The sequence below is a fragment of the Phalacrocorax carbo genome, chromosome 3, assembly GCF_963921805.1.
Source record: "Phalacrocorax carbo chromosome 3, bPhaCar2.1, whole genome shotgun sequence".
Lineage (NCBI taxonomy): Eukaryota > Metazoa > Chordata > Aves > Suliformes > Phalacrocoracidae > Phalacrocorax > Phalacrocorax carbo.
Window position 1 is genome coordinate 49,752,903 of NC_087515.1, and position 25,131 is coordinate 49,778,033.

Below are 25,131 nucleotides of genomic sequence, written 5' to 3' on the forward strand. Positions count from 1 at the left end.
ACTTAATTATATATAATTATGTTCTGCTCTCAGTCACATGAAAGCTTACCGACAAGTAAGAATATGTGAAGGGTTTAGCTTGTTGTTTTTTTCTACTCTATTGTATGGTTAATGCACAAATGGGATTACAAGGAATGGTGATGTGGTGTTTGCTTCTCATGTATTCTGCCTTACTTTTAGCTAAATTAGTGTTTTACATCTCTTGATCGAATAGGTTTTTTTAAAGAAAATTGTCAGTGGGCAGCAGTTGCATGGCTGTAGCTGAAAATTATTTATGTTACTATTTCTCAGATTCTTGGCTTCCTTTTGGTTCTGGAACTTCTGTGGTTGAACAAACACCATGTTCCCAGCTAGATGGGCTTCCAGCTACTTAAACACAGTCCAGCTCTGTTTCAAACTGTGATGCCTAAAATTTAGCTGGAAAATCCATACTTAGATGGAGTGACCTGATTTTAAAAATGCTGAACTTTGAGATGCCCAAGAATTGGTGGATGATTAGTACTTCTAAGTGACACCATGCATGTAACATTTTGAATAAAGTTTTTTTTTTTTTAATTTTAGGCACCTCAATATGAAAACATTAACCTTTGTCTCTCTCTAAATAAGCACAGACTATGTTTGGCATTGCACATTCCTTCCCCGCAAAGAGCTTATAACTAGAGCAAACCAGTCAAAGGGTAGCTAGGTTATAGTGTGACATGTGGGAATTGAATTAACAGGGGATTTCTTTTTCTTTTTTTTGTTTGTTTAGCTATGGAAATTCATACCAGGCATATGTCCATCCATACCTCATTTCTTAATTTTGTGACTATAAAATTTGGATCACTGGAAAGGGAAATGGAGAGTTTGTTGTTTAGCCACAGAGCAAATACATGTAGTTGCAGAACAAGATTTCTCTTGATGCAGGGTTTTTCTGTTACTGTGCCTGATCTAAAGATTGAGGCAAACCTTTGGCCTACTTAGCCATAGTAACATATCTAAAAAGTTGCAAAGTAGTGGGTTTTGGATTATTGCTAACATAAAAACAATCAGTTACAACAGTAACTGCTTTTTTTTTTTTTCATAATCAGCGTACTTTGGGTTTGGGCTAGTGACACAGTGATGAAGTGTTTGCTATCCTGTGGTTGATCCATCCGTTTTCACTCACTTGATCTGATCCAAACTTGGGGATCATTTATTTTGTTCCCTTGCCAGAGAACACAGAAGCGCCATTTCTGGTGACATGGTAAGAGAAATTAATGAACAGAGTTGATCTAATAATGTGAAAACTCTCCAGTTCTGTTTTGGTTTCTTCATGTTCTTTGCTTGGCTACTTCTGCTTCAGAAAGCTATATTTCTCTTATGCAGACCTGTATGTGTTTGTTAACAAGTTGGTTATATTCAAACAACATCTTTTCTACTGTGTGGTCTTTTTTATTATTTTTTTTTTAATAATTCATTATGCCCTGCTGAGTAATTCCATCCAAGAGAGAAAACAATGCCATGTGATTTTTATGTGTCGTCAAATATACTTGAAAACTAACTTGCAGAATTAGATTCATGTCACACAGATAGTGGAAAAGGTTTGCTTTATGAAAAGTGCAGGAAAAGCAAGAATGTTAATCAATTGGATAATTTATTTGCAATACATAATTCTACCTGCTCTTTTGTTATACTGTAAGGACAGAACTGAGTAGCGCAGATGATGCATAAAGAGGAATCTTTTCTCAGCTGAAATCCTTAACTTGGGGTCTGTGGAATTCCCCTTGCTCTCTGAAATGTTGGCTAAACAGCAGCTTTTTTTGGCATCATACACAGGTGTGTTTTTGCCGCCTGAAAATACAGCAAAGAGAAAATAGTCAAGAAGCAATGTAGTTGAGGTGTGGGGTTTTAGATTTACCTTTCCACACTTTTGCTAATCTTAAAGTCTACTTCTCTATATATAACTGAAGAAGCCGCATGTGTGGAATCGCACAGCACACTAGGGTTGAAGGTGACCCATAAAGCAACGTCCAGGATTTTGTTTTCCATGGATTGCAGTGTTTTCCTACCACAGCGAGTTAAAGCACACACTAGCAAGAAGCGTTTTCCATCTGAATTTCCAGGACGAAGATACCTGCATTTTGCTTGCGAGCTTTTCTGTACTTGCCAGATATTTAGCTCTTGAGAAGGGGTAGTATCTTTAAGATCTGTATTTTGCAGCTGCAGAAGGATGGGTTCTGTGATTGTGCAGTGTTGGTGTTTCTGTCAGGAAATACCCTGATTCACATATGCATGCAATCGCATGAGACTACACATAAAATTCCTTCCATTGTTGCAGGACTTTAAGTAGCTTTAATCCCTTAACTGTGCATGGGAAAGCAAGAATAGGTGTTGTTGTTTATGATCCGTGAACAGACACGGGAGTGAGATTGGTACTGACAACACTTTTCCCCCATGAATAATAAAGTTCTGCACGTGAAAGGAAATCAGAGCTTTAATATATAACCTTTTCTTTAAGTTTCAGGACTACATTATGCATCCATATCTTGGGCCCAATAAAATGAACGAATCCTTTTAGTTTTCCTACTGTTATGGCTTTAAAACCAGCGAAGTCTTTTCTTTTTTTTTCCACTGCAATTTAATCTAATTTTAATATTCCCCAGATAATAGTGAAATAACCAGTTCTGTCCAATTCTGCCTTACATAAAAGCACCAGCATGTTTGGAACATAAACCTTGTTTTACCTTTTGTTGAGCTGCCCAATTTAGTAAGAGCAATTCAGTGCTACATCTTAAACCTAGTATGACTTAGAACACTGGAATCTGCCTGGAATGTGAAAAAAGGGAATAATTTATATTTAATTGGTCTAAACCTACCTTTCCTAGGTCAATAAGAAGAGGAAAATCAGCAGCATTAATCAAGATAAAATTATCAGCTGATTAATCAGTGTTCTAATTACTGCATAGTTCTTTCCCTTTTCAGTTTTAATTACTAAACTTCATTGTCTTTTCCATATGGCCATCATGCATTCACAGTACACTTTTTCTCCTGGTGAGATCATTAATATAAAAAATGTACATTCAAGACATTACTGAAGATATAAGAAATTGCTATTGCCTACTAAGAAATTACCAAGGAAGCTGCAAATCAGCCATAGGTTATACAGGAAAAGTCTAATAAATCTACTAACACTTAAGAAAATAGATATAGTAGAAATGCAATTATGATTATCAAACCAACCTTTGTCCTAAAGTGAGTTTTACCAGTCTTATTTCATGAAATCTATCTCTTGGTTGGGTCAGAAACCAATCACAATCTGATTTAAATTGGCAAAACACATGGGAGACCTCTTAAATTCATAGGGCTAACATAGACCACACAAATACTCTCTTAGCCTGTCCTCTTTAGCAGAATATTCCTTCTTGCTAAGGCCTGGATCCTCAAAGGTGTTTAGGTGCTTGACTACCAATGGAGTAACCATTTTCAGAAGATATTAGATATCTAAATATCTTCTGAGGATTTAAGCCCAAATGTTCTCGGTAAGAGCTGGTACTTCGTCAGCAAGAACATCCAGTTCTGTACATTTGGGAAATACACAATATGGTCTTGCATAATTTTGTTCTTTTGATTAATGCTTTAAAGCACTTCCATTGCCTGAGATTTCTCTATCCCTTATCACTACGTGAGGGAGGACATGCAAAATTGCCTTTATGCAGTGAGCCTTGCCTGTGAATTGGTGTTGAGATTTTGAGTTTTGTGTGGCAGGCCCACGTTGTGCAGGAGTGGCAGAGGCTGCTCGAACACCTTCTGCTTCCACCTTTAGCTCCCGATAGCAACATCTCAAAGATCTATTTTTCTAGAAACATGGTGACTTGTGTCTAATTGCACCCCTGCTTCCTAAATATTTGTTGTATTCCTGATCAGAATGTCCTAAGAGAGCATACATACAATATAATTACGGAGTTTCTCAGTTGTGCTTTAGCTTACGGATAACTTGTGAGGACTACACAACATGAATTGCCCCCAAGAAATACAACTATGTAACTGAGTAGCATGTTGTGAGAGGGGCATGCGCATGGGAAGAGCTGTCCCCACGCTCGCTTCTGTGTGTGCCCTTAGCCGGACTGCTGGACAGGATGGACACGGAGCCTGGTCCCGCGCAACAGCCTTTGCTTCTGCGTGTGCAGCAGGTTCTGTGTCTGGCTTACAGTGTGTCTGGGCTTGGGAGCGTTGCATCATTGGAAATGGTCTGCTCTCACTTTCTTTGCATCCACAATCTAAATGGTGGATTTCCACCATCCAGCTTCCAACAATGTCTTCTAATTTTTCAAATATTTCTATGTGCTTGTCTGTTTCATTTAAAAATCAGGTTTTCCTGAGAAGAAGTAGTCATACCAGTTATTCAGTTAACTGATTAGTAATTGAAGGCCTAGTTTGGAAATTGTACAAGTTTCCTATGAATATTCATAAAAAATAATTAACTTGGCTTCTGATTTAGAACCCAACAACAGTTCACTTCAATTTGGTGGTTGGTTTTTTTTTTTTGATAGATGAGTTAATTATATGCTGAGGTCTAGTTGCTGAGGTTTCTTTCCTAAGTGGTGATTGACTAACTGCTGCTGGTGACAATAATCCTGGTTTGGAGGGCTTTTTTTGTATTTTTGCTTTGGGTTTGGGTTGTTGGGAATTTTGGTGGGGTTTTTTTGTGTGTGTGTGTGTCTTTCACAATGTTGCTCTGCAGCTGGAGGGTGGCTCACCGCCATCCCCCTGCAAGGAACATGGGTGCCCTGATGCAAAGTCCCTTCCCTGTTGCATGGGTGGACCCTCTCCAGCTTATTTTCTTCCGCAAAAGCAGGAGCGCCCTTGGAAATGAGGATTGCTCTGATCCAGTGAGAGACAGGTTCCCGCAGGACTTAAACAAAAATTTGCGCTGCAGTGAAATCCCTGCTGCCCCAAAGTAACGTGCTGGCTGTTACAGGAGGACCAAGGTGGCTGCTCATCCTACCAAAGCCTGGATGAGGCAACTGGCTCTGCTCTTGCCTCCTGGAGGTGAAAACAGGCGGGTGGCAAAGCCAGTTTTAGACTTTAGGGGTGGCGCACCTGCTCCCTTCACGAAAAGGGCAGCGAGACCACCTGTCCCACCGGGCACTCCTCCGTTTGGAAGGCAGAGGGCAGGGAGGGGAGCCCCAGCCCTCCGGTGAGCCCTTCTGCCCCGCTGGGAAGGCAGAGCCTCCCTCCCGCAGCCCCGCCGCCACCGTGCCGCATCCCCAGCCGGCAGAGCAAGGCTGCCATCTAGTGCCACCCGCACCCGCCCCGCTCGCCTTTTATTCCCCTCCTTTCTTTCTCTCCTCTTTTTTTTTTTTTTTTTTTTTTTTTTTTTCTAAAAAGGTTTTTATCCCGTCAAGGAAAAACTGGCTCTTGGAAAACAACCAACTCAGTTGGAACTCGGAGATAATAATCAGTTTCTCTGGGCTTGTGAAATTGGCTCATTAAGCGTGCTTTTTAACAGAAAATATTGGAAGCGATTAAGTCTGCTTTACTGAGTGGGCATGAAATGGCTAACCTTCGGCCACCCACAGCTCCTAGGTGCCTGGCGTCGTTTTATGCATGCAGCGTAATGTCTTTACTTGAAGTGCTGTTTATTCATCACCTGCTTATTTATCTCTTTGCATTTGGCAGGCACATCGATCAATGTTAAACTGTCACACAAGGTTATTTTTCTTTTACATAACAGTAGAGGCCTAAGGTAGTGGCATATTAAAAGTAATAACTTTCTAACTTGTAGCTCAAGATGACAGCACCATTTGTACCTGAATATATTACAGCCAGAAATTCAAAAAAGAAAAAAAAAATTAAAGAAGTTAAAAAACCAGATGATGTCTGTTAAGAATTAATGTTCTTCCAAGGTCAAAGGCTGGAAGACAACATTCCCAGTGTTGCTATAATTCTGTGCCTATGTGTGTTGTGATTATGTCTAGCGAACGGCTCTCCACCACAAAACAAATCCTCCTCTGACCCATTGGAGCTAACTTTAGGCCTTAACACCCTGATAAACCCTCAGGGAGACAACTTGACATATGCTGTTGAACACCCAACCTGATTTATCCCACGACAATCAGGTAGTTTTGCTTAGAAATGGATTGATTCATCCTAATGTTTGGCTATAGGCGCTCATGTCCACATCCCCCTCACAAGTGATGCTGCCGTGGTTCTGCAACAGTCACCCGAAGTCAGGCCACGCGCGCTGGGGACTTGTGGCTCAACCTGAATAAACACGGAGTGGAATGGCTGTCAACAACCTTGCGCAGCCATCGGAAAAACCAACAAAAAAGTCAATGTAGAAGTAAGGCTTTTCATTCTAGTTTCTCTCACCCCCACACCCCCCTTTTCTTTTTTTGGTTCTAGTATTCTGTTGCTTTCAAACACTGCCCAGCTTTGATAGACTTCCTGTCTTGGCACAGGGCCAGGCAAGCTTTCTCTGTACAAACAGGTTTTCTTTTTATTTTCAGTCCAGCCTAAAAATGCCTACAGATAGAAGAATGTCAGATCTTTTTAGTGTTGAATTTCAAAGCGGTCCTTAGAATTCTTTCCTTCCCTTGATCTCGTCTTTGGATTGCAGCTTGGACTCACTCTCTGTTTCTAAATATAAGCCGTGGACAGTGGCTTTCTAATAAAATGCTTTGATAATCTTGTGTACATGGGAATTAAGCATCGGGCTGTAGTGGACATTGTGTCAGCAGCACCGTTCATGCTGACATGAAGCACTACTTCTCTCCCACCACTGTATATGTTGTCTGCCAAAGTACCCTTACTAGAAAGTGTGAATGAAGAAATGGAAATGCTTAAGAAAGCAAGGCCATGAAATGCACTTGCACTTCATGCAGATGGCATCTTGCTTTCTGGATTTAACAGAATTTATCGTTGAGGCTGCTCTATCTTTGGATCTGTTAATTCATGTATTCATTCCTGCTCTTGGGCAGACAGTTCTATTTTATCTCATGAAGTGCAAACCTGGAAGGGAGGGAGGAGGGAAGCTTGTCCATTAAAAAAGCAGCACCTCCACATGTCTATGCTCTTTGGATCAATATTTGTATCAAAGTGGTTTAAATGTATGTGGCTCTAGGGCTGTCCATTCTTTCAACCTGACCTGCAGCATTGATTAGGGCTAGTATAAGGAAGGGAAAATAGCAAATCCGGTAAGATAAAATTAAAAAAAGCATGGAATGTCACTGTGACTCCTGAGAAAGAAGCACTTAAAGTGCTCACATCATTTGTATGAGCTCAGCAATCCCCTTAGTTAAGAGACTGCCCCTCTTCACCACCCACATATGGCAGTTGTGGTTCATTTGATCGTATTTCTGAGCATAACAAAGAGTATTTCAGATTTTATCTGAACAAAGGTGAAACCTCCCTGTTTGGGATATATGAGTTCTCTTGGTTCTGGTTAAAATATTCACACTGATGTTTTAATTTCTACTTCACTTTCTGCTTGTATATCCTAATTCATGGAAGGCACAGAGAAAGTTTATAATGTGGATAAAAATTAACTTCTGCATGTTTTCTTCCTCCATTAGGAGTGCAAGCCCTTCCATGAACTCTGTTGGACATTATATACGCAGGGAGTGCAAGGCAATTTACACCTGTAAGAGATTCTTATCTGAAGAGGAGCCCAATTAGAGCAAAGCTGCAGGACTGACCCTCCAATTTTCCTGATTACAAGCTTTTGCTAGCATTCTAGATGGAGGAAATGTTTGGTTTCCTTCCCTGTTTTGCTTCTTCTGTTGTTGTTCCTACAGTGTCTTTCCAATTCATTTTGAAGTGATAGAGGCTGAAATCAGTGAGAGAGGTCACTTAGTGAAAACTTGGCTTTATTTAAATCGACTTTACCAGGTCCAGGATTTCACTTGAAGACTTTGACTGCCTTTCTGTGGCCGCTGGGATTAGATGGTGTCTTGTGGCAAGACCAAGGCTTACTTTTGCCTTTCTTTTCCCTTTTTCCCTTTTTCCCTTTTTCCCTTTTTCCCTTTTTCCCTTTTTCCCTTTTTCCCTTTTTCCCTTTTTCCCTTTTTCCCTTTTTCTAATTGTATACACTACTTCATTTGCAATTTCTGTTGCAGTGGATAAATTTGAAAAGGCAACGTACAGTCTTGGATCTGCGTTTCTTTCTCTTTGGTCTCAAGTGGACTTTTAGTATTAAATTCTCTGGATGTAGGATCAGCCTTTAAACTTTGACCTCCATGTGTGATTGCTTAGGCAACAGTTAATTCTGAAGCAGAAAAGATTTAAAATCAGGTTTTCTGAAGCGACTTCAATTTTTGATACAGAGAAACAGAAAAACAAAATGACAGAACATAGCATAAAACATAAAACTGAGAGAGGAAAAAAATGACAGCTAAGAAATGTATCATGTAAACAAAGAAGTCCAACCTATTGAATGGAATAAAATTGAATAAATAGAATGATCTCTCCTCCACGCTCTGCAACAGCTCTGCTGGCAAAGCACTTAGCACCTACTCAGATTAGGCTGCATGAATACAACAGTAGTAAGTTAGCCTCACAAAAGAGGACTTCCAGTATTAAGAGTGATCAAAGGATTTTAGCGAGGCAGGCTTGCCCACAACCGTAAAGATCTCCTAATAAAGTAGAACGGAGCAATTAATTTACTTGACAGAATGTCTGTGAGCAGTTTGCAATTTCCTTGTATTTACTCATTATTCAGTGTTATTTGGCATTTTTGTGAACATGTTTACCTGCAGAATTGATCACAACAGGGCTCTATAAGGATTCAATACCTGATGTTTTAAATACTTGAGCTGGGTTGGTTACAGCTAATTGGTCATTTCAGTCAGAGGGAGAAGTAGAAAATTAACATGTCTAAGAGATTTGCCCAAATGTTAAACCACTGTTGGCTCCATAAACCTTGCCTGCAGCAGTTGGCATTTATTGTCTGTTCCACTTGTCTCACTTCACGTGTCTCCCGGACATAATTTAGGGCACTAGCTGCCAGTAGCCCTGTCCTAAAACTAATATACAGCTACCCATAAAACAGTTCTTTTCTGACCTGGCATTGGTAGCTCCTGTGTTTGTTGTCTTACCAAATTTTATTATCGCTAAGGATAATGGCTCCTGAAAAATGGCTTAGGATTTCATGGCTGTCATGGCAAACATAGGCTTGTACCATGTGCTTTATATGTATAAGGCAGATGGGAGTACACACCATAGTTTGGGGGCTGGTGTCAAGAAATTACAGCCTGAGGCTGGTTAGTCCTCCAAACGCTGGACCTGGACAGTCCTGTTCTTAGCCTGTGGAGGCTGGTTGTTCTAACTAGATTTCAGGTGCACTTTGGAGTTAAAAATATTTTTTCTGATTACATTATATTATCAGCAGCCTGAGATTGGGACCACTGGAAATACCGAGGTGTTAATAGCCAACCAGTTCTGAGGTATTTTCTTCTGAAACCAAACTTCGTCACTGTGCAGCATTTTTAATTCATGTTATTTGGCCACGCACAGCGGGTGTGAGTACTTCTGTGGAAGAATGCACAGCAAGGAGGCTACAAACATAATAACCTCTATAATTTTATACAGTCTAGTTCACCAAAGTTCTCTTATGAGGCAAAGTACCAGCTTTCCTTAAAGCAGTGGTTAGCTTTTATGAACTTAGCTTTTAAAGGAAGACTTGCTAATATTCCCCCATGTCCTTCCTATTTTCTCTCCCTTCTCCTCCCTGAATTCTTTCCTCTCTGGCAGCCACATGGCAAGTATAACATTTAGTTTTGCACACCAGGCAAAAAGTTTGGGATTTGCTGCTGTAGTTTGTCCCATGGAGTAAGTTTTAGGGTAAATGCTTCTGTGTTTGGTGATTATGGAGAGTAAAGAGAAGGTAAGGTAGAACTATTGCATTGAATTCATGCTTGATTTTTCAGGAGGCTGTGTTTTCAGTCACCTACCTTATAACACCTCTTATAATTAGGTCACTTATGTAAAAATGGATATAATGTTAGAGACGCAAGTTTTGTAATTTTGGCTCTGGTCCATTCCCCTGTAAAGGTGAGTTTGCTTCGTGCATTACGTTCTGCAATGCTGTGTTCTAACGAGTCTGCGTCTTAAGCAATGGGCCTGTCCCACTTACAGTGCTAATTCAGCTCCCTGCCTGTTCTGTGCCAAATGATCCCAAAGCTCTCAGTTACATTTCCTTAAAGTATGTCTAATTTTTACTTAAACACTAAAAGATGAAACATTTTTAGCTTCCTAAGAAATCTTGCTCCTACTTTTGGTGTAAGCATATAATAAACTCAATGCTTAGCAATAATGAGGTTTCAGAAATACAATAAGGAAAAAAGAAATTGCATTCTATAGTTTCATTACAAAGAATATCCAATAGAAGTATCAGCTTAGGGGGTCTATATTTCTGAGTCAACATGATATCTGGACCTGTGGACTCTCAAAGATCAGATTAGTGTACTGAAACCCAGTATCTATCTTGTGCAGCCATCTGAGATTCTGCTGGGCAAATATGGCAAGATACATCAGCTCAAGTTAAAATTGTCTAAAACTTGCTCTCTTGAAATCTGTAGCATTATGTGGGCCAGACTGATCTTTAGTTTAATACTGAAAATGATATCAGAATAGATTACCCAAGGGGTGTGAATTCTTCTTCATCACTTCGAGTCCTTAAATCAGTACTGAACGCCTTTCTGAAAGTGACGCTCTAACTAATCCCAAAACTACCCGGTTTGATAGAATAGTATTTGTGCAAAATTGCTGACTTAAGTTGTAGAAGAGGTTACACTGGGCAGTCAGTGGGTCCTTCTGCCTCTAAAGTCTGTGACTCCAAGAGCATGCACAGCAGAAGATGCTATGAGCAGGCTCCCTGGTCTGGATGAGTGGAAGCTGCAAGTGGGAGCCTGCATTTGCAAGAATGTATGGACTTACCAAATATTTGTATCCCATGGGGTACAATACAAACTAAAGGTTGTCAAAGGGTTGCCAACTCTTTTTTTTTTTTTTTTTACTAACTAAAATGGTGAGAAAGAAAAACTTTTCTGACTGTGTGCGGTTATGCACCTCTGCTGGCCCTGCACATACAAAGGCACAGAACCTCCCTTTGTCTCCCAAGCCTGGCTGCCTGTGCCAAAATCTTCCAAACACAATTTAACCCTTGATCAGCAAGTTGCCTCTTACTCAAATAAGATGTTAGAAACCTGGCTGGCATCCAAGAAAGCCAAATCCCGTCAACAAAATATCTTGCAGCTGTACGCACTGTTACCAACTGGGATAACAGCTTTTGGAAAGTTTTTATCTGTGTAGACCAGTTGTGTCTCTACAATCAGTAATGACCAAATACAAATTCTACTTTGAACTGGATGAATGGATGGATGAACAAGTTAAAATTATCTAACCTAATTTTGTGACATAACAGAGAAGGGAAAAACCATCAACTGTTAGGAGATAACTACCTTCAGACATGTGCCTGTCCTCCTTCCATTGCAAAAAAGTACCAAACTCTTTCTTTATTACACAGCTTGCCTTTATGTACTTTGAATGCATCTAAATAACTAAGAGAATATTTTCATTTTGTTAGTAAGGGTTCAGCTCTACAGGCAATGTTTCAGCACCCCCAATTAAATCTAAAGCAGCCTTGTACTGCAAGCTTTGTTGGAGCCCTAGGCATGCTGGTTTTTCTCATGGAACTCCTTAATCAGCCCTGGAGAGATGCAGCTAATACCCAGTTGAAGACCTTTGAAAACGGGAAGAATGGCCCAATACTTCCCAACGGAGGTTTTTAGGACTTTTGAGGCTTCGATTTGGCAGCAGGATGAGAAACTCCATATACTTTTTGCTTTTGGTAAAACTGTTACCTGTAGATAAGGTGCGGCACTTCTGGTCTTGCACAGTAACCAAAAGTGTAACTTAAAGGTTAGCTTTTTAACTTTAGTGGATACTTGCTAAAGCAGAGCAATGTCAGGCAAAAGCAATCAAGTATGCAAGTAATTCAGGGGATTTTTTTCCTCCTTTTTAAGCAATTCGTGACTGAAGCTGAGAATAGATAACAGATGAAGAGGCGTGTCAGATTCTGAACAGGTTAAAGTGCTCTTTTCACCTCTGCTTCCACTAAACTGGTACTTCTGTTGGATATTCTTTGTAATGGAGCGGTATAAGGCAATTTCCTTTCTCTTTTTATATTTGCTAAACAAAATTCTTGTTGATTATGTTTGTTATGTGCTCGCATCGAAAGTATGGGCAAGAATTCTTAGGAAGCTGAAAATAGTCCATATAACGATCTCAGTAGGAGGGAGATTATCAAATTGAGGAGGAAAAAATACAGGCAATTAAGGTGTCAGCCACTGTAAGGCCATGTTAATAGTTACTCCATGTACTCTGGAAAATCAGGTATCCTAAATTCTCTGAAAAAAACCCAAAGTGTACCTCAGCAAGGCTTCACTTGGCTGTTCTCTTCTAACTTCCTTACAGTTTAATTCAGCCCTTTTATAACATAGTAACTTTGACCTTACATCAATTTAGGGAAGAGCATAGAGAAATAATATTTTAAATTGGAATTTTAAAAATAATTTGTAAGAATTTGGGAACCCTAATTCTTCTGGGAATAGATGCCTATCATCATCTTTGCCTGCCTAAATTATGCACCCTTAGGCTATTGATTTCAAATACACCTTATTCTTCCAGTAGTCTGTATACAAATAAAGATGGTTGTATAGCAATTCTAATTTCAGGAAAAAGACAAAATGCTAACTGAATATGATCAGAGTGTCACAGATCTTCAGGTGATGCACATTATCTAAGAGGGTGCTAGGATGTAGTATTTAGCTGTTTTCTCCCTAGCTTTTCAATAAAAAATATACAGAGGTAAAAACAGCCCCATGTAACAAGTCTTCATTGACCTTACAATGCTTTTGATGCTATTAGACTTCTAGCTCTGTGAAAATTGTTGGCAATATTTCCGAACTCCTGGATGTCCAGAAAAGTTTGTGAAATTATCCGTCATCTGCACAATGGTGTGCTGGATAGAGGCTGTGGCTGGCACGCTGTTGGATCCATTTGTAACAGCAAAAGGAGTCAAGCAAAGGTATATTTTGGCACAGACTGTTCTTTGGACTGTTCTTTGTAGTGATGATTGATGATGCCACTAGAGACATGATGCCAGGAATATTTATTAAATTTTGAACATCTGGCAAGCTCTTTAACCTGAGCAGATTGAAGGCCTCCACAACACTGAAGGAGAAGGTTATATGTGAACTTCTTTGCGCAGGTGGTTGTGCTTTCGTTGCACACACAATAGAAGACCTCTAGTTCACGACCAACAAATTTGCTGTGGCAGCTAAAGTCTACAGATTTATCGTCAGTCAGAAGAAAAGCAAGGTTATGCACTAGTCCATAGCTGGAAAAGCATGTGCAGAATCAATGTATTAGTGTGGGTATGGATTTAATATATTTTTTAAGAGACTATAAGATGTCTAAGAAATCATATGCTGAATAAAAAATACATGTTTTGCATGTGAGATTGCATCATAAATTGACACCTGCATGGTATCCCACAGAATACCAGAGTTAGTGTTTATTTTGCTGTAGTAATTTCCACATTAGTCTGTGGCTGTGAAACATGGACAAGTCATTGCTGGCACATCAAAGAGCTGGAAAAATTCCATCACCAGCACCTTCAAGCTATTATGCATATCAAATTGTAGGATGAGAATCACAAGTAAGAAGATTTTGCAAAGAGATTGCACAAACAGTACTGAAGCAATCATTATAAAAACATTATTTTACTGGACCGGACATGTCCTCTGTATTTAGGACATAAAGCTCCCACAGTATGTGTTGCATAGGGAGCTTACAACAGGCAGCAGATCAGAAGTCAGAGAAAAGGAGAGGCATTTGTCCAGAAAAAATTGCTCCCTGGTTGCTACACAGATGCCATCATTTGGGAAACTCAGCATCAGCTATTAATATAGAGCACTACAGTGTAAAGTGAGACATGTTGGTCAATGGAGCCGAAAAATAATTCACAACTGAAAACTTGTGAAAAATTTTGCCCTTGTTGAACATCTGTGATTAAATTACAGTATCTTTGTATGCGGTTGTACTAAATTCAGTTTTGAAAGAAACCAAATCATAGCTGAGGAACAATTTAGTCATCATTCTCTCCGTGTCCAATGGATGATGAAGTTCTACTTTAGGAAACTGTCACAGACAGTGATGTTAGAGACAGCACTAGTTCCTGGTGATGCTACTCACTCTCTGGCCCATGGGATTACATAAGCTCTAGGTTTCAGGCAGGCGTAGCTCTGCTAATGGTGTGGAAATTGGTTGAGAGTGAGTAGGGCTGAAAGAGAAGAAATCCTCACACGGTGCTAAACAAGCTCTGCAGCAGCTGAAAAGAGAAGGCACGAGCTCAGCTTCCTATCTGGAAACGCTGCAAGTGACTAAGCCTGGCTCCAGGAAAACACATTTTCCTTCCTGCACATCTCTGAGAAGGCATGGGTTCACAGGGAATGGAGAGCTGCAGGCGGTGGCTCCTGCGATCCTGGAGTTAAGCACACAGGGGAGTGGGCTGGAGGCTTGGTGACATGGAAGTTCCTTGCCGATCAGGATTTCTTCTCATCTCCCGTTTCAGTGATCACTGCAAGAGACACATTTGCACACAGGCCTCCCCCCTAGCAAACAAAGGGACAAATGTTCAGGGGTGTTGTTCCCTCCTGCTTCTTTAATATGCAAGCTTATAATAAAAAGGAGATTGGAGAGAAGGAAATAATCAAATCAACTGTTGTAATTTACATTTAATTGCTGTGTTTGCCATTTCAGCACTCAGCATTGCAATATGCTCAAGATGTCTGAGAATCACAGCATTTGGTCCTATAGTTGTTCTTTAAACAAGAGTTATTCAAATAACAACCTAAGATGGCAGGTGCTCCAGAGTAGTTACTGTGCTAAACAGGTCAAAAGAAGAGCACAAAGCACATCTCAGATTTTAGGACGTGTCTGTAATGAATGTAAACAAGCCAATTAGAATATATTGTTAGCTGAACTGAAACTTCAAAACCAGGGATTGTTGTACACAACCTATAGGAAATGAAGTGAAGGCAGTTCAGTGTGTGTAAAATTGATAGGCAGTTTTAATCTTGCTATCCTTTTTATCTAGAGCATCTGAAATTCAGTAAATATATTCACTTGCCCTACTTCTGAGAGTAATTTTTCATCAGATTTTCAGTAATTGGATATCATGTATTTTATGGTCTTACTCTGTGTTGTTGGAATAGCCATAAAAGAATTAAAATGATAAATTGAATTACTTTAAGTTGGGCAGTTTTTATAGGAAAGTAAGGTAGGCTGGGTGCCTTAGGAGTAATCCTCTACACCATGTTAGAAAACTTTTGGGCTATTAAAAAGCCCAGTCATTGGCATGCAGTGTTTCAGCTCTGAAACAAGATATTGTTTACTGAAAGAAAGAAAAAATTAACAGTGTGAAACCTGTCTAGATTTTTAATGAAATATTGGAAGAAGGAAATACTTTTGTCCTGGAAAGACCTCAAGGGTGCTTTTCTTAATTTCTCAGTTCATTTTACTCTCTTATCTGAAGTATGTAAAAGGGATTCTGTATTTCAGTTATGAAAATGTGCATATTTTATACCACAAAAGAGAACCTTTTTTTTTTTTTTTTTTTTTTTCCCCTCCCCTTTTTGGTAAATATTCTTTGAGAAGAAACACAATCGAAGTAGTCAGAGCTAACAAGCAGATGGATGTATTTGAATGCCATTATCTTATGTACAATGATATTATCTCTTTCATGAAAAATTCAGCAGTTTGGGCTGCTTTAGTCAAGGAGAAGGAGGAAGTAGGAAAGAAAAAATAGTGAGAAAAACATGATCAGACTTGGAATCCCTGAGGGGGTCACATTGCATCATTTAGCAGGAGAATAAGCAATGCAGAAGGAGCAAAGTTGGTGGAGTTGCTGTCTGCTCTCCTTATGGTGTTCTTGGCTCCGAGCTCTCTTCAAGCCCTGCAGCTGTAGGTGGGCAGCTCTTGGGCCTGCTAAAGCATCACACCATGACATTTTTATCATCAGTCTAGGAGAAGAAAATAAATTTGCTAACAGAATATAGTTGGCAGGCTAATACTGCCTTGTCACATTCCAGACATCTCCAGGTCTGGCCTGAGCCAGAGGAAACAAGAATGAGGGCCAAGAAGTTCATGATGGACATGTTACATAAAGAACAGAAATGCATTAAAAAAGGAGGGAGGCTTCTCTGTAGTCAAAACCAGGTATTCCTGGTGATTTCAGAAATGGGAATGCTTGCACGTATGAAATACTTCGCACCTGGGAGGTGGAAGGCTCGGTTCCTGTAAAAGTTAACCATAATTCTCTCTGACTTACGTGAAATACTTTATTTCTTTTTATTGAAACCACCCCCAACTTACACTGTCAAGGTATAGGGTTCTCAGGTAGCCTGCTATATCAAGTAAGCTCCAGCAGCTGATGAAAGTCATGTAACTTGTATGCAAAAGATTAGGTTTTGCTCTCTCTGGGAATGGTGTGTCGGAATGATTCCCACTGCTGGTATTTGGTGCTTGTGGCATTTTCTGCTACACAAAAGCTTATCAGTGTGACTTCCTCCATGGTGGTTAAACTTGAAGGTAGAGTAGAGAAGGCATGCCTTTCACTGCACGGTTTTCAGGGGAAAACCAGCTGGAAAAATTATAAGTTCTCGCCAGGCAACTCGAGTTCAACCATGTCAAGAACAGACATCTCATACCACACATTACAGCAAGAAAGCCTATGATATAATCACTCAGCTGGGCAGCTGAACTATGTCAAACATTTTGCAGAACAGAAGAATAAGCACTGTGATGGGGGATTTCGTATGGGCTAATTGATGCATGATAGAAGAGTCGGTATTCTCATCGAAGCTGTGCTCAGCAGCTCTGCTCCTGTAATCTTACAGTATGAGATTATTTGCATCAGAAGGCAAACTGGTAGAGTAAATTTGTTTTTACTTGCCTACCCAGTAGGGTGCTGCTTGTGTCTGGGTGAAAATATGGTGATCCTGAATCACAGGATCTGTACTCCGAAAGCATCATCTTCCAGAGGGTTGCCATTCTGTAGGACACCCGTCCTATTTGACTCAGTGACATTTGGAGGGCAGCATTGAATTTAGCTTTGTTTATTCCAAATAAAAGAAAATTCCAGAGAAATGCATAATTGAAAAAAGACATTAAGCAAACAGTGCAACTTCTTTGGGGTTCTGGATGTGTCACAGAATGTCTTAATGGTGAATGTTTATGAAAATAATTTTCATAACTGACCAGAGGGATGGACTGCAGCTCAGGCTGTAGGAAGAGACGTGTAAACCCAAGACAGATGTCCAAAAGTCCTTGCCCAATATGTGATGTCTGTATCCAATCGTGCTGCCTTTTTCACTGTGATTTGTCCAGGATCGGAGCACATAAAAGTAACATTTACTTTGGTGTAAGGTCTTGAATGTCATTGAGATGTTCTGCTTAACAAAATGGTTTAGCTTTGAATTTTAGTTAAAACAGTACATCAGCCTTAAGTGTAATGGTTTTCTTAGACAACTTTAAAATTATTATCTCTAATTGGGATATTTTTCTTCCCCCAAATGATGAGTTACTCAATTTCTGTGTCACATCCCTTTAGAAAAATAAAACTGTTAGTTAGGAAAATATTCAGGTCATTCCTATAAAAAGAACCCCCAGTTTTTCTTTTTGATGAAATGAAGTTTGTTGAAAGTACTGGCATTTGGTGGTCTGAAAGAAAAAGTAGGACTGAAAAGATATTTAATCTAAGTTGTAAAGGAGCTTGGAACCACACCACAAGCATCATAATTAACTTTAATAATTATAAATGTAAATGCAGACAAGCCACAAGGTTTTAATGGTGTGCCACATGCTTCTGCTAATTATTTTAGAGTTTGGACACATTCAGTGCCAGCTAATTATAAACCCTGCTATGGAAATCATCTGTTTATATTAGACTTATTGATCTCTAGTGTTTAAGCAATATGAAAAGGGAAATCTACAATGCTGTACCATCTGCTTTGTATTCCTAATTGCTTTTAAAGAATCAAATATATAAATAGTCAGCTTTTTATATGCTGGGCTTCAAACTCATTCAAGAAACACGTTTTGCAAATCTAAGCGAACAAGAACAAGATGGAGCATTAATAATTTCTCTCTTCCCCTCCAACTTTCTCCATCTTTGGGTCTCTGCAGTTCACTTACCTCAACATGGGAGAAGAAAACATGCATGTCCCCTAAGTCCCACATATTGGTCAAGCCAGCTGAGAAGTTTTGCAGTTTATCATTTACATCTTTTAATTGCACGTTTTCTTTTGCTCCTTGCCATCAAACACACCTTATGGCCATGAACATTTCTTGTTATTCCACTTAATGGATACACAAGAAGAGGGGAAGGGAAATTAATGTTCAAACTAATGATCACCTCCTCTGGGAAGTATTTGGCTTTATGGCAGATTAAACCTATTGGGCTGCATTATGGGCATTTGGCTGGGGGGGAGGATTCAGACACCCATTTTCCCCCCCTTTTTTTTTGTTAGAAGTACCACTATTATGTATTTCTGCTATTTCACACTGATTTCTTCATGAAATTGCCAATTTTCATGTCGTATAAAATAACTGTTTTCAGTGCTTTAAGTGCTTACAGTGTCACTTTTACCAGGATAGCGTCTTTTGTTAGATATTCACTCTTCTTTGACCTTTCAAAATTGCATTAATAAGAAGATGGTGCATTCAGAGTGCTGTTTGGTGCTTGCAGCAATCCTAGGAGGTGAGTGTTCCTAGACCCATTTCACAGGTGGAGGAGACAGGAGCAGAGCTGAAGTGGTTTGTGTGTGAAAACTGTAGGTATTCAACTCTCCTGCTCTTTCTGATGTCTTGTCCTCTAGACTTTTTGTTCTGCTTTTGCAGTTCTTTTTTTTGTGCACAGAGCATTGGAGAAATTATCTATTCTTTTTCTAAAGTTAGAATTTCTAAAGTTAGCCTAATTGTTTTGTTGCCCCAAGAGGTGTCGCATTATGTGGTTTGGTGCTCAGGGTACATAGTGATGTTACTTCTGGAGGAGTCCTGCACTGGACATAAGGAGTGTAAAGATGCAGAAGTGTGTCTCGTGTGAACTGTTGCACCTCTGTAACTTCTGAAGCCCATGGTATTATGACAATTTGCATAGGACAGGAGTGTGCCCTAAGAACTGCCGTCTTTTTGACAAATTGAGAAACTGGGCCAGATCCCCAGCTAGTGTCAGTTGTAGTAGCTCTACTGAAATCTGTGGAGCTGTGCCAGACTGTACCAGCTGGGAGTCTGGCAATAGCCGTTTAAAATTAAACAAGTTAATGCACTTGACTGCCACAGTTAAGAGGTCCTGAACCTCTGTTGCTTTGCCTATTGAGAAGTTGCTTATGCCTGCTTAGACGACTCACTGTCCTTACATCCCAATTACACAGAATTGCTTTGCATGAGGTGTAAATGTTTATGGTAGGGCACAGTAGGAGAGAGTTGGACCATAAAAACACACCTAAAAGCTGTGATTACAGGCGTGGATCACTTTTTTTGCTTTTTTGGAATGATACTGTTCTGTTCCCTGTGTTTGTTAAATGACTCTGCTTGGCCTGGCACTTTGGAAGAAAAGTCTGCCACATATGGCTTTATGCTTATCCTTTTTAGTGCACATGGACACCCTTATTTTAATCTGTCTGCATGTACATTAGTAGTGCAGGCTTCTATTGTTATCTGAGTTTATTATAATTAGGGCTCCTGGTTTTCTGCAGTTCTGCAGGGAAAGAAGTGCAGCTTCAGTTTTCTATTACTTTAAAATTCAGGCGGCTTCCCAAAAGTGAGGTACCAAGCAAAGAAACAACACTAGAATAGGCTTTTAAATGACCTTTCTAGTAAATCTCACATTTACAGTGAACAATGTAATTTGAAAGCTTTTAGAGAGCTAGCCAAACTCCTGACCTGTTTTTCAGATAATTATCCTCTTTCCTTTTAATCCATCAGCATAAACAGTAACACCGAGAAGAACCACTGACCATGTAGCATCATCTGTTTTCCTGGTGTTGGGGAGAAGTAACAAGAGTGTGGCAGGACAGGTTCCTCTTGGAGGCACTTGGTACAGGGCATGCTGTGACAATATGGGATTTGGTTTGGCAGCTTGCAGTGGGCCAGAGCCTATGATGCTGTGTGGAGAGAAAAATATATCAGTTGTCTAGAAGAATTCTCTCTTGGGATGCTCTTTCTAGGGCATCTAGCTAGCATCACTGCATCTTCCCTAAGGAAAAGCCATGCCTCCAGAGGAGGCCACAGCAGGGTGGAATAAGCACAAGCATCTTCCTTTCTGAGGATGGGTGTAGGAAGGATTAAATTTTTTTTCTATTCACAGACAACAAATGTAATTATTATGACCTACTCTTGTTCAAGTCCACTCTTGGAAACCATTACCTGACTCAGTGATGATCTGTCTAAGTCTACTGGTTAACTTTTCCAGAAGTGTTGTGTTATACCTCTTCTGCAATACTTTCAGAGGGCTCTTCTGGTGCCATTAGCATTTTAACATTATTATTAAGAGCTGGATTACTCATTTTGTACCTTCTGATGGCTAGGAGAGTGAAAGTGAAATGTCAGATGCAATTAGGAGAGGTGCCACCTACTGTATTCCCCCGACTCCTTTGTTTGTCGCCTTCCCATATGATCCCCATTTGGGGTAAAACCTGTAGTAGTCCTCAATGAAGTTATCATGGATGAAGCTTATGTTGTGAGCACAGCTCTGGTGTGGTCTAGATTACCTAGGGCTTTTGAAGATCATGGAAAGCATCTAACATTTCATCAAAAGGGTCTGTGAGTAAAAAATAAGCAAATTAATTATCTAGTTTTATTGCTCAAGGGAAAACCAATTATAACCTTTTAATAGCCTTCAGGTATAGCTCTAGGTACCGTGATGTTAAATAATTTAATCTTAACTTGCCAGAGGTGGGGATTGTTATTATTATTGCAGAGGCAAAATTTGATGGAAAAAGGTCTCTGGCTACATTGGAGGTAGAAGTTGCTGGGTTTTGACGCTGCTTTTGTCTGGACAAAAGGTGTTTGCTTTACAGATTTAGATGGGAGCTGAACACTTTGATGTTTTATAACCTGTACCTAATGCATCCCTAAGATCGAGGCTGTCTGCTCCCATTTGTTTTCCGCTGCTTTGGTATTACATCCCACCATGTAAAGATTACATGAGTCATCACCCACTCAGCCAAAACACAGGCGGCCAATGTATAACCTAGAATGTAAGATTACTGCCTAAAAGCTCTGCCAGAATCGCAGTGATGCTGCAAACCGGGATAGCTTCAACTGTGCTGTAACTACAAGGCTTTGTAACCTCCTAGGGTGAGAATACGGTCGTTTGGGATGATGATGTATCAGTCTCGTTGCACCTGAACGTCGTATTCTCTTCAGAGCAATTAGATGGGCTTTTGTGTAGAGACTGTCATAAAAGCAGTAAAACCTCTTATTTTTGGCAAGCAGACACTGTTTAAGAACCAAACTAAACTGCTAAAAACAATTATTTTAGGGAGGAGGAAAACAGTGCTAACCTGCATGGCAACTTTCAGCTGACACACTGCAAAATGGCAGAGATATTAAACTCCCCTAAGATAAGGGATATAATAGGAACTCCAGTGACCCTCCAGTACAGTGGGGCTTCCGTGGTACTATAATTAGGATTATTACGATGAAGTCAGGCATATAAATGTTAACATTCTGCTCATTAAAATAGTTCTTTTCAGAGAATTAAGGATTCTGCATTTTACATTCATAAAGTGAATAATATAAACTTAAGTTGTGGTTTCTTTGATTACGTGTTGGAAAGAGTTAAAATTCTCTACGTAGATCACTGTAGTTTTATTATGTAAGATGACCTTAGGAACTGTCATCCCCCTTGAATTTATACAAAGAATTCAAAGTAAAGGTTTTCTAGGTTACACTTCTTTTTTCAACCCTTTGTCCTGTCAGCTCAGTCCTAGATATCTTCATCTGCTGACATGCCCAGATGTGCAATGAATGTTGATTTGAGCTGGCCCCTCAACCCCTCCCTGCTGGTGTCATTAAAACCAGGGAGGTAGCTGCTCCCCTGGCATCTTTGGCAAGGCTTGGCTTTACACTGCGGACTAAATTATTGATGAAGAGCACTTCTGTCGCAGTGTGTTTTACCCACCTTTAAATGAAACAGTGCGGATAGAGCTGTCATTGCCTCCTCACTCCCTGCAACTTCTACATGACATTTATGATGTGGTTCAGATTGCACTGAAGCAATTAATTTCCAGTAGAGCCTGCACTTGGAATGAAGTTCCCTGACAATTACCAAGGGCTGGTTTTTCAGTGAGCATACCACACAGTCATTGATACAGTATACAAAAGAAAACATCACAATATACCGTAAAGGCTTGTTGGTCTTTTTTTTCTGAATCTGATGCTTAGTGTCTGAACATCCTTTTCACACCAATACCTTTTCTTAACAATGTGGATGAAACCTGGTGTTCAGACCCATTCTTTGGGCCTGATCCTGCTGTGCTCTGAATGCCCTCAGATCCTGCTACAATGAGGAGGACCCAAGTTTTGCCATCTGTTAAGAAAAGCCTTACCAAAAATGCCTGTCATTTTTGGTAAGAGACAGCCAATATCTTCACACCAGACATCTGTCTGCACCTGGAAGCAAAGCCTGTTTTTTAATTCTGCATTCAGCTGTTAAAATAGTGCTGGTGCTGTAGAAGCTGCTATTTTATATCTCTTCTAGGTGCTGTCTGAACATGAGGATAGACTTTTCTGTAAAGAAAGTGTGCTCCTTGCTTGGGATTTGTGTAGGATAAAGAATGGAATAGACTTTGTCTATACATGTTGTTTTTCTCATACTAAACAGTCTACCTAAGGCCTTGATAGTGAGCTCGCCACGTGAAGCTTCTGCCAATCTGCAATGATGAATATTTTTGTCCAGGCTTGGGATTTATAACCTGTTTTATTGGAGAAGGGAACACTGACCCGAACACAGGATTATACCTGCTACTCCTCTTGAAGTGGAACCACCAGCTTCCACCTGAGTAGCTACCAGAGATGGACAGAAGTAGCCACGGTTTTGTATTTTAGCTGAAGCACAGTACAGCATTTCCTTCCTGATGACAGCACTGTCAAACTAACATGGGGTGAGAATTCGAACTGGCACCTATGCATCAGGGTGATGGGCACTTTAGGAATGCATAGACAAAAATACAGACAGTATATTGATGGATAAACTAATGTGCGGACTTGTACTTACATGCTCAGGCTCAGAGGTGAATATTCTGACAACTGAAACATTTTGACACAAGAACTTATTAAGAAAATGTGTGAACTGGGTTGGATGAAACCGAATATATCTTTACCCAGACCATGAAACAATCTGCTGGAGATTTGAAAAGACTAATGTAACTTGCCTTTCCTACAGTTCTGGTATTCCTACTGTGCCTCATGGATTGGCAGTATCAGAAGGTGACCCTCTGAAATGTGGTCTGATGTGTTTTGGCCCAGAAGATGCTCAGGTGTGAGTGCTAGGCTCAGCAGAAATGTATGGATTTAGGAACTCTCTTTAAGCATTCCCTTTAACAAATTGTAGCTGCACTGGAGTTGTCTGATTTTTTTTTTTCCCAAATACACGAGATTTAAATTTCATTTGAGGAAGAGGCAGTGGGAATAAATCAAATAAAGGGATTTTTTTTCCATGGCATATTTAACTAGAATGAAACGAGGCATTCTCAGAAACATCCACCGTCCCGTCCCCCAAACCTGATTTAGATTAGGGTTCAGGGTGGCAAAGGGTCTAAAATATTTTGAAGGAAGGGCTAGGGTCCTTCTCCCATCAAGGAAGGTCTTCCTCAGTTGATTCACCTCTGTTTTGTTGTAAGCTAAAATGTTCGTGTGTGTGTGTAAATCGCAGGAAGCACTCAAAGTTGTTGCTGTGGCTGCATTACTGCAAGCTGCCTTAAAATGTCTCATTCGAACCTAACAGAGGTCAGAGGAACTAATGTTGAAATTGTTGGAACCTGAATAAGACACTATGAAAAGTGAGTAAGGAATCTGCCATGTTCTCCGTACTTTAGTGAAGTCTTACTTGTAATGATTTTACCATCATTCTGCAGTTAAGGTTAAAACGAAAAGCTTATGGGATTCATTGCAGGATTATGTTGGAGAACGAGGGATGCTTATACAAGGAATTTGTAGGATAGCAAGCAGCCTTTAATGAGCATTCCAAAACTCCTGTAGATATTTATCAGATCTCTTTGGTGAGACATAAGGAAGGTCTTCTAACCAAACCATTTAGCAGGAAGAATCTTGCTGCTTTTGTCCACTCTTGTCCAACTTTTCATCCGGTTAGGATTGGAGCCCTTAAGCATGAAGTGTCCTTTCTGCACAAATGCCCATGTATTTACTATGATGTTTCAAGTTTGGCTATTTTCATATCAAGATTTGCATCCCTACCAGGACAGTGTATTTCACTCTGGATGCCTGGAATAAGCTGTACTGACACACTGTACACCTTACAAATCATTTGCTGATTTAACCTGTAGTTTGCTGGTAAGTGTGTTGGTTTGCCTGTTGTGACTTTAGCAGCAGATACTAAGATAAGAGAGTAGATGGAAAATTCAATCTGGTGTCGCTTTCATTTCTGTCTTCTCAGTAGGTAGGCACCAGTAATGTGCTAAATTTAAAAAGGTTTGGAATTTGATTAACTTTTTAAAAACTGTGAATTCATAAGTTGTTTCATAAGGCTGATGGGCTATTGAGCAGTCTTCCTCTGGGCATCAGCATGTCAATGGACAGTTGGTGAGGTCCATACAGCTGAAAGGCACTGCTCTCCAATCCTCGTGCCAGCTCATTCCTTTTGGGAGCTGCCACCCTTGACTCCAAACAACCTTAGATCTCTGCACAACCCTTTCTTGAATTGTTTTAAACAAAATGAAAGAATCGGTGATCTTGTCTCTGCTCCCATGTTTTAAGCAAACCAATTTTTCTGGTGTTTCTTTTTTTTGGAGGGGCAATAAGGGGATAGAGCTGTTCCCTGCTGAGTCCTCCTTTGGAGGGATGTATTTCATGCTTCGTACTGCC

The 25,131-nt window shown here is 40.0% G+C and overlaps 1 long non-coding RNA gene across 2 annotated transcripts in view; it reads left to right on the top strand.

Moving 5' to 3' along the window:
• Nucleotides 1-503: 503 nt before the first annotated feature.
• Nucleotides 504-25,131, top strand: part of LOC135312548 (uncharacterized) — a 259,368-nt gene continuing 234,740 nt past the window's right edge. For both annotated transcript variants that reach the window (XR_010372128.1, XR_010372129.1), the window contains exon 1: nt 504-1,225. This is a non-coding gene — a long non-coding RNA (uncharacterized LOC135312548). The remainder of the gene's footprint in view (nt 1,226-25,131) is intronic.